Genomic DNA, 14,539 nt, shown 5'->3' on the forward strand with positions numbered 1-14,539 from the left:
GCTCCCAATTAAGCAACCCAGAATCATGGAATCTGACCTAATGTCTTCAGCAACTGCATGATCTGGGAGAGCAAGGGAGGGGCTGCTGGACACCACCACGTGCTCCAGATGTGGCTAACGTGACTTACATCTTAACCCATAATCTCCTTTACTATTAATTTTGAATCCACCTGTAGCCGGAGGCTCCATATTGGATGACGCCCTTTTAGAGTTCAAGGATTTAAGAGACACACAGCCAGAGGCCTTGTAGGGTGATTTTGGCTCCCGAAGCCAACCAATGAACGCCATGGACGTGAACGAGTGTTTCAAGGAAATTCGACTGTGGCCTGAGTTAGGTGTTGCCTTCATTAATCAAGATGGGGGGGACACTAAAATAATCATTATAAAGCACTCTCATTAAGGAGGATAAAGTTTAATCAAGAAAAGTAAGAATCAACTAAGAGGTTTTTACAGAGCCAAGCCAGAATTAGGCATGAATTTTTTAAAAGCTGTGTATTTGGGGTATAGTTATTTGTTTTCTTTCATTGCAAAAAGTATAGATGAAATTACTCTGTCTCTAAAGGTAGAATGTCCAAATGTCACAATGTCAAGGTTTCCTTTAAAATGCTTGTGCCAAGTGAGAGAAGAGAGAGACACAGATGAGGTGTTGAGCCTGGGCGGGGGCTCTCTGTGGTTTCTTCTTTCCTATGTACACGGCCTTGGGTTCCCTCCCTTGTCTCTTCAGGGTAGTTTCCTGACGTCCTCAGGGAAGCTCCTCAGAAGTCACTTTGACTGATAGTCTTACTGTCCTTTCCCTAATGACCACCCAGCTCCTAAGTTGTGGCTTCTTGTTGCTGTGGTTTTGAAAACTGTGGGACTATTCATGCCACAAGTATGAATTTGAGGATGAGCTTCTGTATGGATTTATGAATGGCTGTATCCCCATCCCTCTCCACAGATGATCTGTGGCATCTTTTAAAAGCTCTGCAATTAAAAGAATCTTGATTTTTGAGGAAATTTGAACAAAAGAAAAATAAAAATAGATAAATGATAAAGGAAAGGGTGGACAACACAGAGACTGAATGCACTTTAGCCCTCTTGTTGCTAGCTCTAGAAAATGGAGTTCTGGGTTGCCTGGAAGCCAAAGCAAACATGAAAAAGTGATCTGTTAGTTACAGGATCACCACGTTCAGGAAATAAAAACAAACCCTTGACACAGATCTTGCACTGCCACAACAGGGGAGTGTGGTGGTCCTGTTCTCCCAATGCCGGGCTATCAGAGCCCAGCTCCCCACTGATGGCCGTGTTCCAGACATGGATGTTGATGGCCACCATTTTACAGGGAGACCTATTTCTTTTAGATGCTATTGATAAACTTTAAACGTCTCTGGCCATTAGATTTAGTTAGTTCTCAACCCTAGCCTTGTTGCTAACTTTGTTTCATGAGAAGAGACAAAGAAGTGTTATAATTGGAGCTCTCTATAATCCCCAGCTTCCAATCCCTCAATAAAAAGATTGACCGCCAGATTTTAAAAGAAAATTTGTAAATCTGTAAATGAGCAGAGTGGACTGAAGGAAGGCATGCTCTAATTTGCACAGTAACTAGGAGATATTCTTTCAGATCCCTTCTCTGAAGTGAATTTAATCAAAGTTCATTCATGAATTTCAAAGCAAATCCACCAGCCCACTACTTTACCTTCCCTTTAGGTCCCTAACAACAGGGCTTGAGGTCGGTTCTTTGCTTTAATTCTTTTCTTTGCAGTGTCTACTGTATGTGGAGAATGTTTGCATGTTTGGATTCTCTGAATGACACAATGAATTCCCTCCATGATACCCCAACACAATTGCTCAGCTATCAAGGAAAGCTTTTTTATCCTGCTGAGTTCAAAGTTCAAAATTTATTTCTTAGCTTAATGCAATGCTAGTACAAGTGTGTTTAATATATTCATTCTAAATGCCATCAGAGCACGGTGGTGTCAACATTTTGGCTTTGTTTGGACAGCTTTTGTGCAAGTGCAAACACTAAGTGTATGAAATCTAATGAGATTAGGCGCTTACTGCAAAATTAAAGGCAGGCGACAAGACTTCAAAGACAGTACGGCGGTGCAGATCCCTTGTGTATTTCTTGGGCCATTTCAGCAAACCAAAGTTTGAGAATCCCCTTTACCAAAAGACTCTCTTCATATGGATACTTGATATTAAATGCCTCCTAAAGCACACGTGTTTTTTTTTTGGGGGGGGGACACTACAATAATTGTAATAAAGCACTCTCATTAAGGAGGATAAAGTTTAATCAAGACAAGTAAGAATCAACCAAGAGGTATTTATAGAGCCAGGCCAGAATTAGGCATGAATGTTTTAAAAGCTGTGGATTTGGGGTATAGTTATTTGTTTTCTTTCATTACAAAAAGTATAGAAAACAATAAAGATTTTGATTCTAAAACAAGATTACAATAAATGTTCTGAAGGATTTACCAGGACCCAGTCTATTCTAAGTATTTGTATGAATGAAATCAATGCAAACCACAGCCTGATGAGATTGGTACTTAGTCCCAAGTAACAGATCAGAAACCTAAAGTATACTGAAATGGAACTGTGGTCTATTAAACTAGAGTATAGAACCAGTATCGGTAGGAGATATAAGCTGAGAATCTAAGCAAGAAAAAAGCCTTGTATCTAATCATCAGCATTTTTAACTTCAACCAGAGAACTGTCCACAGAGGGACTGTTGAGCAGGTCTACATTACCTAAGGATCCGTGCTTCTGGGCGAGGATCGCACTGTAAGAACCTCACTGCGGCAATGCAGGAGAGCACCAACAGGAGAGAGGGAGGGGAGGAAGCAGGAGGACCTTCACAGACGCTCCAGAGCAGCAGACAGTGCGTGTCCAGAGCCGCCCGGTAGTGAGAGGCTGGCTGGAGGAAACTCAGGTTTGGAGCAAGCAGTCAGTTTCAGTTGGGGAACGTAACTATTAAATAGAACCATATCGATTGCTGTCTCACCACTTCTTACCTGCTCAGTAACTGCATGTGGTGCAACATTATGTTTTTGAGAGATTCAAGTGGAGAGTTGCTGACAATAGTGCTGTCTTGGATGTGTGTCCGTTATACCAAGAGCCCTGTAATACAGCATTCGGTACTTCAGGCCCCTGCCACGGCTCTCAAACGGTGCTCCAGCACCTCGCAGGCAGACGCGGCAGGAAGGGGACCCGCAGCCAGCAGACAGAAGAGATGGAGCCCAGGAGCCAGGCCTGCTGGTGCACCTGGTCCCCAGAAACCAAGCTCACTGGTCCCAATTTCAGTAAAAAACAGACGCGTGGATTCTATCTCCTTTGCCTTGGAAAACACTCCTCTCCTCAAATGGAACCGTGTCCCCCAAAGATAAAATTCTCTTTTCTCCCAAGAGAAACAAAGAATGTTCAAGAAATTTCAGTGCCTTTACAGCAGCTCACCGCCTATTCGCGGCACATGCTGAGTTGTGAGGTAGACTGTCATCAGCTAGGTGACTGATTAGCCTTGTCACTTCTGCCTCTCAGTCCTCCAAATAGCTTAGCCTGGCCCCAACCTCCAAGTGGCAACAAATTTCCCCTTCAGGAGTTCCAAAGACCTGGTAAACGAGAGGTCACTTTTTCTGTTCATTAATAGAAGAGGGAAATCCTGTCTTTAGCTGGAGCCACAGAAAAATATTTGGTGGCTCACCAGAAAACACCAGAGAGGACAGTCGACACCCTCAGAAGTCGTCCACACGCTGAGCAGCTTGCTCACAGGGAGCCCTCGGCAGAGCAGGGAGAGGACATAGGTGCTCTTTCTCCAGCTCACTGCAGAGAGGGGACGCGGGGTGGCCTCTGACCCTGTGACCCACCGGGAGTCGGCACTCACTGGGAGGAAGTCTGGCTCTCACAGGAAGCTCCTGTGGTGACGATGACAGAGAATGGCTGCGACCCACTAGGTTGGCAGCTGGCGCCCTCGGGAACCATCCGTGGTTCACCTCACTCTGACGACAGGCCGCGGCCTCAGCCTCCACTCTGAGGAGGAGCAGGTGAAGCTGAGAGGGGAGGCCGGGAGGGTGCTCTGTCTGCCTGGGGGGGCGGCCACCCCCAGCTGGTCCCTGCCCAGTCCTCCCCAGGAGCGGGCCAAGGGGCGGAGAGGGGTGAGCTGGGCCTCCTGTCCCGCACAGCTCCAGCTAGGTCTCACTCTTCAGGCTTTGGCATGTCACTTGCTGGGGACATCTTCCCTGAGGTCCCAGCTATCCCAACCCACCCATTTGCTCTCAGGAACCCTAACTTGCGGATCCTGGTAGCCCTAAAACCCCGGTGGCCCGTGGGTTCTGGGTGTGATGGCGTCTTAGGAGCTATATATTTTCATGTAATTTTCTCCCTCTGCTCTTCATAAACTTCAAGGCAGCAAGAGCCATGTCCTCTTGGTCACCCCTTGAGCAAAAGGGAAGTGTTTCACCTGTTTAGTCACTAGACAAACACCCTCTCGAAAAATAATTCTTTTTGCTAGCCAGCACTCTGTTTCTCCAGTATGCTGAGACCTAACTGGCCACATAGGTCTCTGAAGACCCCAGGTGCTGCTGCAAAACAGGACACAGAATGGAGCAGGCAAAACTAGTTTCAGTCACAAAGGACAGCATGCTGACCTACATGTTCACACCAGATTCATTACCATCCACTCTAACACAGTGCCCCAGTAGAATTCCCACCCAGCAGCGCCATCTTGGTTGGGTTGCTTCCCACCCAGACTAGAACTGGCCCACATAAAGGATCAGAGGAAGGCAGTTCCATGTCCCCAAGGTACACCCAACCCCCTTTCTGGAAAAGTCATGAATAATCCTCCTACTGGTTATCTAGAATTCTGCCCTCACCCTCAGAAGGACCCACCCTTTGTTCAGGTTGAGAAGTTGATCTGTGAGTTTGTCTCCCTGCTTCTCCTGTTTTACAGCCAAGAGGACACCTTTCTTGTCTGCTCAAACAGCGCTGGATCTTGTCATTGGTTCCAAATTCCAAGAGGGAAAATGGATCTAGTTTGGTGTAAGAAATTGGTAACCTGAGCAAATGAAGATTTGCACCAAATGTTTATTACTATTCCATCAGCTGCCTGTCATGTTGGATTTTCTGGAAATGGTACAGAATAAGAATTGGGGCTCTTTCCTCTTTGAGGCAAGAGAACTAAGAAAGGAAGCAACCAATGTTATCTCTGATCTGTAAAAAGAGAATGGTGAATAAAACCAGCCTTTCCCAACAGAAAGCCACTGGTAGGGAGGGGCCATAGACCTGGACAGGCAAATTGGAAGGGTGAGGAGGAAGTCAGGTTATGGAGCCTTAAATTCAGGCTTCAATATACATTATCAAAACTGTTGCATAATAAAGTGACACAATAAAGTTGTGAGATGATTTCAGAAGTAAAATTGATTCAAGCAGCAAGGTGAAGGCCACAATCAATTAGGAAACTAAATAGTCCTGGCTTGATTAAATGAGGGCCTCAGTTATCCTGGTCGGAGTGGACATGGGAAAGCAGGAATGGCTTCTGAGAGACCAGGGAAGAAGGACCGGCCACCCTGGGTGAGGGAGCACAGTCCATCGAGCCCTGGAGGAATGCAGGGCATGGTCAGAGGTGTCCCTCTCTTCTGCCCCAGCTCTCTGGGTGACCTTGAACAAACCACCTCCCCTCCTTGGGCGCTCTCTCCAGGTGTACAACGACAGCACTCGACCAGCCCAACGTCAAGAGTTAGCGTTGAGTTCCGTTACCCGGGAGTTGGTAAGAGTCATTGACTGGGGGAGCCGAAGACTCGTGTTCATGTTGGATATTGTGACAGAATGAGGTACGCCTCTTGGTCTTTGTCCTGGCTTCTGAAACAACGTCAGGCCCACCAAGGCCAAAAGGAGCGTCTTTTCTCCTTCGTCAGCCCTTTTAACCACACCTGAGTTTGTTAATGAGGTGACTTTGGGACAGCCTGTAAGCAAGGACTGGGGGTGGTGGCCAGGGAGCCAACCATGATTAGAGCGTTTGGACTTTTAGCCCCACCCCAGATCTCCTAGGAGGGAAGAGGAACTGAAGGTAGAAGCCATCCACACCCAACATGAAGCCGGCCATGCTGCACGATCAAGTTCCTAAGGGAAGGGATTCGGGATTCAAGGAGTTTCATGTTGGTAAGCATCTTCACCCCAAGCCCCATGGGGAAAGAAGCTCCTGTGCTTGGGACTGTCCTGAACCTCTTCCTATGTGTCCCTCCATCCGCTGTTCATCTGCATCCTAACAGATCTGGGATAAACACATTCCCTGGGTTCTGGGGCCATTCTGGAAAACTCTCAACTCTGGGGAGGGATCCTAGAACCTCTAATTTGTAGCCAAATTGGACAGAAGTCATGGTAAGCTGGGGACCCACCACTTGGTCCTGGTGTCTAAAGATGGGGAGTAGGTGGATAGACGTGAGCAAGGAGGTGGGGAAGAACCCAAGCAACGCCCTGGGTGGTGTGCCCTGCTGCCATCATGCTGCATAGGGACGGCGACCTTGTGGTCAGGCAGCCCTGTCAATCTGGAGAAAACAGATGTGGTTTCTCTGGAAAACTTCCATCACGGCGAAATTGGTGTGGGTTCCCTAAGCCATGGCAGGAACCGCGGTAACCCCAGAGGGAGGTTGCCGTGCAGAGGGAGGGTCACAGACCAAGTATGAAAACTCATTTCCTCTCCTGGAGGCGGCCTGCTCCACATGTAGGGTACTTCTATCCCGCTAAATCATCCCTTCATGCTCGTTCTAACTGGGTCTCTGGACTGGCATCTTTCTTACCCTCTATCCATAGGGAGGGGCTGAGCCTGGACAGGGGTCTCTGCCTGACTCCAGGCTATTAGAGCAGAATGGATTAAAGTGTAGGATGCCTGTCAGTGTCCACAGAACTGAAGACCAGGTTGACATGGAGGAGAAAACCCCACGTGGTGTGAGGAATGTTAGTGTAAAGGAAAAACCAGGAGGTTTCCACTTGAACTTCTTGGGTTCAAGGTAAAGTGAGACCCTGAGAAGAGCTCTCCAGCAGGCAGCTGGGAATCCGGGGAGTTGTGCCTGGGAGAAGAGCAGGCGGGGACGAGATGGAAGAGGCAGGGCCTGGTGGTTCAGCCACAGCGATAGACAGTGGAGAAGAGGAGATGGTGGTGTAGACTGTGTCCATCCACGGAACCCCGGGCACTGGGGCCTTAAGCCTCCCTGGAGACAAGGGTTCCTTTTTGCTCCAGGACAGAACTTCTGACACGACCTACTCTGTACCTTCCTTATTCCAGGCTGCTAGAGAACTGAAGCCAGTAAGATGGGTCAAGGAGCAGAGCGTTTTCGTCCTCTCTCAGTCCTCCAGAAAGTTGCAAAGGCTCTGAGTCACCACGGGACACCATGCCCACTGCACCCCAGCCCCTTGCCTGCCACTCCAGGACCTTGCAGAGCCAGAGGCAAAGCCGACCGCGGGATGCTTCAGTGCTAGTCTTTGGGAGACCCTGGACCCTGTCTTTCAGTGCAATTCTCTTTGCCAGTAGACATCCAGGCTATGAAAAGCGTATGTGCTACACCTTTAAAATTCCCTTTGCCCTTAGCTGTGAATAGGGTTCCATTGTCTGCTGCCATCCTACCAGAGAGGGAGCATTGTGTAGTCGGACAAAACTTGCACCCTTGAGCGACTGAGAGCTAGGTCTCCTCTAATGATCCCCAGGCAGGCGAACATTGCCAAGGGCACACACATACACCAGTCCTCCTCAAATTGCATACGGGAATGCAGAGTGCAACAATCCCAGCACCTGACCGCCTCCGTCCAACATTCTGGAGTCATCAAACTTAATTTCCCCTTTGTGCAATAAAACACCAAGAGGAAGCTTTAATGGATTGTATTGTGTAACGGTTCTACAAAAATAGCAGGCCAGCACTGGAGCACTTCCTTCCGGGCCCAGTAACCTATGCTGAAAGGATACACGCTGGTTGCCCGGGCAACCATGAGAGATGACACTGGGGGGAAAAACAGCAACAAAAGGACCATTTTTTGGCTCCGTCAAATGAGGTCTGGTTTCAAGCTTGTGATACAGTGAATACAGACAGCCCAGCACAGAGAGGGGGACACACTTAGCAATTCTGCTCAGGCACCAGGAGGCTTGCAAAGCGCCCCTGCTTCCGGGTGTTTTTCTCTCCCTTCTTCAAAGAGGGGGAAATGCCTTCCCCAAGAAATTTTATTTTTAATTTAAAGAAAGCAAAACCTTTGATTGTATTTGAACTGTGGCAATCAGGAAACGAGGTTCATTTGACTCTCTCTTCCTAAGAGCTCAAAAAATAATTTCAGTTTCTTTCAATTGTCTTTTCTTTTCTCTCAGTTCGCCTGGGATCTGTTCGTGCAGGAAGCAAGTCATTTAAAGGCAATGACCTTTATAAATAAAAAGGGAATCAGGGACACTCAAGCAATGATGCATTTTAAAAGTGCATAATAACCATTTCTGGGATCCCTCTTCACCACGAACATCAGGGACATGGCTTCAATAGACCATGATATCCTCTCTCCTGCTGCACTGAATGAGCACCCCTAAGGTTCCTTAGCAGGTCACCATCCTCACGGGCACTGCCTGACACAGTGGGATGCCATTTTAATTTCAGAAAATTGCTTTTCTTGATCCAGTGGCAGACGGTTCCATGAGATGCTGACAGAAACCCAAACAACATTCCTCTCACAGGGAGGAAGTGGACCCTCAGAGATTTATCAGCATGGTTTGGAACCTCTGGAAAATAAAATCAAAGCTGAATCAAAAGCGATCAAGCACAAATCTTTAGTATAAAGCAGCATCAATAGCTCTTTCAAAGTGATTCTTGAAATTGGAGCTCATAAATATGTAATATACTTTTAATCTGAAAGACCTGTTTAAATCCTCAGAGAGTAAAGGATTCATTTCAAGATTAGGTTCTCAGCAGAAAGCAGGCCCCTCTGATCAAGTGGGGATAAAACCCGTGAAGGCAGGAGGGAAGCATGGTGTCCCTGCAGGCTGTGTGGCCGTCCTGGGCACTGCTGGGCTGGAGAGGCACAGCCAGGGCAAGAGCCAGTTGTGCCTTCCGCAGAAAAGACCCCTCCCCTGCGCTGTCCCTGCGGCCACCCTGCCCCTTCACAGGGAACGCAAACCCTCGCTGCATCTCGCTGTCATTTGCTTTGTGGCAACTAACCAACATCCAGACCGTCTACCTGGACCAAAAAGAAATGGAGATTTAAGAAATTAGGCATTTATTTCTATCAATGCATGTGGCCAAACTGGAGATTTGGGCATTATTGAAGGCAAAACTGCAGTCCTTCCCCACAGAGCAGTCTAATCATCTCTATTATATACGGAACAGATTAGGAGGGATTCATTTTTTTCCTTGGATTTTTTTTATTTTTATTTTTTGGAAACAGGGTCTCACTAACTTACCCAGACCAACCTGGAACTGGCAATCCTCCTGCCTCAGCCTCCAGAGGGGTTGGGATTACAGGCATGCACCAAGTTACCTGGCTGAAGTGAGGAATTTTTAAACCCGGATGCTGTGGAAACACAACATCATTCATTCTCCAAGCTGCAGACACACACTTGGGTCCCTGTGCCTTGGGGGAACGTAGGCAGGGTGATGTGTTCCAATTATCAGTCTTCATTTTCCCATTACACCAAGGGTTTTGAGTTCAACAGGACTAACTTGTAGATAGCTGGGGTTCATCCACACCTTTAGTTTGACCCTGAAAAGGGTACTGAAACAAATCTGATAAAACAGACGTATAGCCATCTTTTGTAGAAGCTCAACTCCAGGGTAGAAGCCCGACCCAGGAAACACAAGTGTGTCTGGCTTGCGTCTCTGATCCAAGATTTCAATTTAGTGATGCTTAACTCCATGGCACAAAATAAAGCACACAGAAGTTTCAAAGCTTGGTACCTGCCATTAAATCTAAGTCCTTGTCAGGTATTGAAGGAATGCTACATAACATGTGCTAGGATCCGTATTTCCCAGTCGAAGTCCTCACTCAGCTTCCTGGCTTCCTGCACAGCCTTGGTCAACCTCACCCACTACTCACGAGTGATGCTATTACCCAGGTGGCCGCTCCTCTCGGAGGCTGCAGAGTTTACAGTGCCATGTCCTCATGTAACAAGGACTGCTACCACTTCTCAGGTCTTTCAAAGATGGCCCTGGTGGCTAAAGGAGAAGGGCAGAGGCTGTCCTGGAAACACAGGTGAGTTTGAGCATCCAGAAATGAGTGGCCAGAGGAGGGAGGGGGTGAGCCAAAGGGATCCAGACAGTATGCTCCACAGCATGTTCCAAGGATAATGGAGAGACTGAGGGCTTGGAGGAGAAAGCAGGTTTGCAGAAGAAAAATGGAAAGCAAGACAGGAAACACTATTATCTGCATTTATACAAAAGAAAATATGGGTCTTAACTGGATTAAGTTACAAGAAAACCTGGATATCGTTTTCATGTGACTTGGAGCAAGAATACTAACTTTTCCTCCTTCTATTTCCTGATCTATAAAACAGAGATTAGGATACGAAGAATGCCAGGAGTGTAGCTCAGGGGTGGAGCCCTTGTTTACCATTCTCAAGGCCCTGCCTTTGGTCCCCAGAACTGGCGGGGGGGGGGGGGGAGTAGCAATGATGGCATCGACTTACAAGACATCCCAAATAAATACTGGCCATCTCACCCTCTACTCACCTTATGGTTCACTTTCTCTTCGTAATAGTTCCCATGTCCATTTATTCCGTTTATTCTGGTAGGATCAGACAGTCCCCAGGGCAGCCCATGGCCATGGCCTTTAAAAGACAACTGAAGTGGACACCAGTGAACTCCCCCAGTGTCCAGGAGGGGATGCCTGAGAGAGCAGGGCTGCTCCCAGGTCAGGCCACCCCACAAGGCCACGCCCTTCCTCCCAGGACAGGATCCTGGAGCAGCTGGCCCCCACTCCGCCGATGGCAGCCAGCTCCCCACTGTCCAGGAGGGCCTGGGCTTCCCAGGAAAGACGCGGCCGAAGCTCCTGCTCCCAACCTTGGCGCTCGGCCAGCACCCCCACAGAAGGGAAGACTCCCCTCTGCCCTCTCCTTCAGAGGGTCTTCGAGGCACATCAAGCCCTGGCCCCAGAGAAGGGCACATCTGTGGCCCACATCGTGGCGTCCACTTCCAGATCATTTCTGTGACTTTGGAAAAGCCACACTTGCATCTGGGATTGTGATTCTAAGTTGCTGGAGAAAGGCAGTTGTTACATATTGTTTAAAATTTGTTTGATAAAAGGGAATTTCTTCGAAAACATCAGGCCAAGCGTGTGATGTAAATTTACTGTCTATAAATTTACAATGTAGCAAGGGAAACTGAGCACAGTGTTTTAATTGATCAGTGCTGCAAGAAACATTTCCTACAGCAGTGAAAAAGTGTGTGGCATTGTGTTTAACAGAGGTCGACCCGAGTGGGGAAATAAGATGCTCTTCTTCTAGGTGAGTCTTCCTTTTATGGCTCTTCTTCTCTTTCTGTTCATCTCTATTTTTGCCAACTTTTCTATTAAAACAATATAAATGTTTTACATAATTTATAAAAGAAAAAGCAAATAAAATGTTGGGCTACAACCTCAGACCATCGAGCAGGGACGGTTGTGGGCTGTAACTGCTGAACACCCAGAGCCTCCCCTGGCCTCCTGCTTCCTGGGTGGGCTGGCTGCAAGCATGCTCCCAGGCAGAGCCAGGACCCGGTGCTCTCCTCCTGAGCCACTTTCTACCTTGCTGTTCAATTCTGATCTGGAATGAGCTCTTCCCCCTGACAGTTTCAAGGCCCTCTCCCCTTGATGGTGGCCCTTGCTAAAAGCAAAGGTGAAGTTTTTACTAATTATTTATTTTTTGATACTGCATATTGAATTCAGGAGCATTTAACCACTGAACCATACCCCCAGCCCTTTTTTGAGTTTTATTTAGAGACAAGGTCTTGCTAAGTTGCTTAGGGTCTCACTAAGTAACTGAGGCTGGCTTTGAACTTGAGAGCCTCCTTCCTCAGTCTTCAACTTGCTGAGATTACAGGTGTGTGCCTCAGCATCTGGCTATACATGGTTCTCATTTAATTGCACGTTCTGCTGTGCCAGGGAGCAGACCCCAGGGCCTCACCCTTGAGGAGAGCACTCTCCACTCAGCTACATCCCAGCCTTTTTTTTTTTAATTTTATTTATTTATTTATTTACTTACTTATTTATTTATTTATTTAGAGGCAGGGCTTCACTGTCTTGCTGTGGCCGAGCTTGAACTTGTGACCCTCCTTCCTCAGCCTCCAAGAGCCTGGTAAATGTGACCTCCTTAAAGGCACAAGAAGTTCTTAGTTCTAAGATACAGCTTCAAGTCATATTACAAGATGAATGCCTATTTTACTTGGCAAATAAATATTTCATCTACCCAGCTCCTCTCCCTCGAAGGTTTTCCCACCCCAGAAGTGGACCCAGTCCACCAACAGTCACCTGCATGAGTGCCCAGGGTCTCCTGTGCAGGGCGCACAGCAGAACCCAGCTGCAATCTCGTCTTTCCTGAACAAACCACTGCTTCCTCAGCAGACTCTGACATGCTCGAGAATAAAAAATTAGGTCACCGTATCTTTTGAATACCAAGCTGTCACAGCTGGTCACTCTTGCTCACTGGTGCAGAGCAGACTTAGGCAGAGAATATTCTGTCAGTGTTCCAGCAGAGAGGAGTCTGCCCACTTCTGGAAGGAGCTAAACTGTCCCAACCTGGAACTAAGTGGTAGGAAAAATAAAACAGTCCAGAATAGCCAAGCAATTTACCCAATATCCTTTTTTTTTTTTAAGAGAGAGAGAGAGAGAGAGAGAAAGAGAGAGAGAATTTTTTAATATTTATTTTTTAGTTTTCGGTGGACACAACATCTTTGTTTGTATGTGGTGCTGAGGATCGAACCCAGGCCGCACGCATGCCAGGAGAACGCACTACCGCTTGAGCCACGTCCCCAGCCCCAACCCAATATCCTTTTTTAAAAAAGAAGGGGACATGTTCTTTAAGTGGTGAGATTCTTTTGAATAAACCAATTGTAGTTTCATGCGGTTTCTCTGCAATTCGTTTTCACTGCATTTATTATAAAAGAACACCTGGAAAAATCTGACTTTTAAGGGCCCAACTCTTCTTATCTCTGACTTGTTAGCTGTTTGTTATCATAAGTTAGCCACATTTTTTTATTAAAGGTAACCATAATAGAGTTGGTTCTTGAGAAACAGAACAGGGAAAAATTAAATCATAGGAGGGAAAAAGATTTTATCTTTTTATTATTAACAGAGCATGCAAGAAGTAAACCAGAAAATGCCTTGTTAATTAGAATTGCTTCCAAGGAAGAATTTTCCAAAGGATCCATGGCCTCAGTCAGGACTGGTTCTTAAATTATATATGTTTACATGTGCTGTGGTATTTTTTTAAGTTTACCAATAACCCCAAAACTCTGGGCACATATACAAAAAAATAAAATAAAATAACCCACAATTAAATTAGATTCAGTGGTAAAAAGAAAATGTAAACCTTAACTGTCCCATAAGAAAAGGAAGAAAACTCATCCCTGGAGGGAGACAGAATGCCAAACCAGAACTCCATGTGCTTGTCCCCGGGCCTGAGTGTCACTAACCACCATGTCACCTTACAGAGCCACACAGATGGCAGCAAGCCCAGGAATAATCATCCTGCGAGGCCAGTTAGCATCTTTTTTCAAACACAGGAATGACCTGCAGACTAGATCCCATCCTCCCTGCCAAGCCCAGGTCTGAGGCCACACCCTCGCCACTTCCTGTCCTCAAGCACCCTGGCCAGGAAGACCTTGGGCCGACAGCCACGTGGCACTGCCAACCCACAGCTCCCGCTTCCTCCTCAGACCTGGTCATTTCCCAGGACTGCAACTGAGGAGCACAGGCCCGATAGGAGGGGCGGCCCTGCAGATCCACAGCAGCCACCTCTCCAAGACGCAGGCCAGGGCTCGCCCCAGAGAGCCCAGAGATAGAGCCCTGGAGGAGCACGGACCACACGGGCTCCCAGGAGAAGGCTGAGCCAGCTGCAGCAGGACTGGAGGACTGGTGGGATCAAGGAATAGGGCTGACAGCTACAGACCAGAGATGGCCTGCTGTGGTGCATTTCCTCCGAGTGCCCCAGGCTGAGGACGTGGGAAGAGAAGCCTGGAGAAGCAGAATATAGACTCTGATGAGAGGTGACCTTCTTACATCTCTTCTTGGAATGCCAGGAAGAACGCTGCTACTTGATTAAAGGGTAATAAATGCAATGATGTGGTAGGCGCAAGCAGTGAGCCCAGGGACTCAGGAGGCTGAGGCAGGAGGATCGAAAGTTCAAGGCCATCCTCAGCAAGTTGGCAAGACCCTGTGACAAAAAATTTTTTTAAAAGGCTGGGGATGTAGCTTAGGGGTAAAACACCCCTGGGTTCAACCCCTAGCACCAAAATAGATAAATAAATACATCAATGTAACTAAAGCTGGCTTGGGGAGATGCTCAGGAAATGATATCCACTTGATCCAGTCACTCCGCCGCCCTGAGCACCAGCCATCCACCAGGCCACGCCAG

Source organism: Spermophilus citellus (genome assembly GCF_964194105.1).
Source record: "Spermophilus citellus genome assembly, chromosome: 8".
NCBI lineage: Eukaryota > Metazoa > Chordata > Mammalia > Rodentia > Sciuridae > Spermophilus > Spermophilus citellus.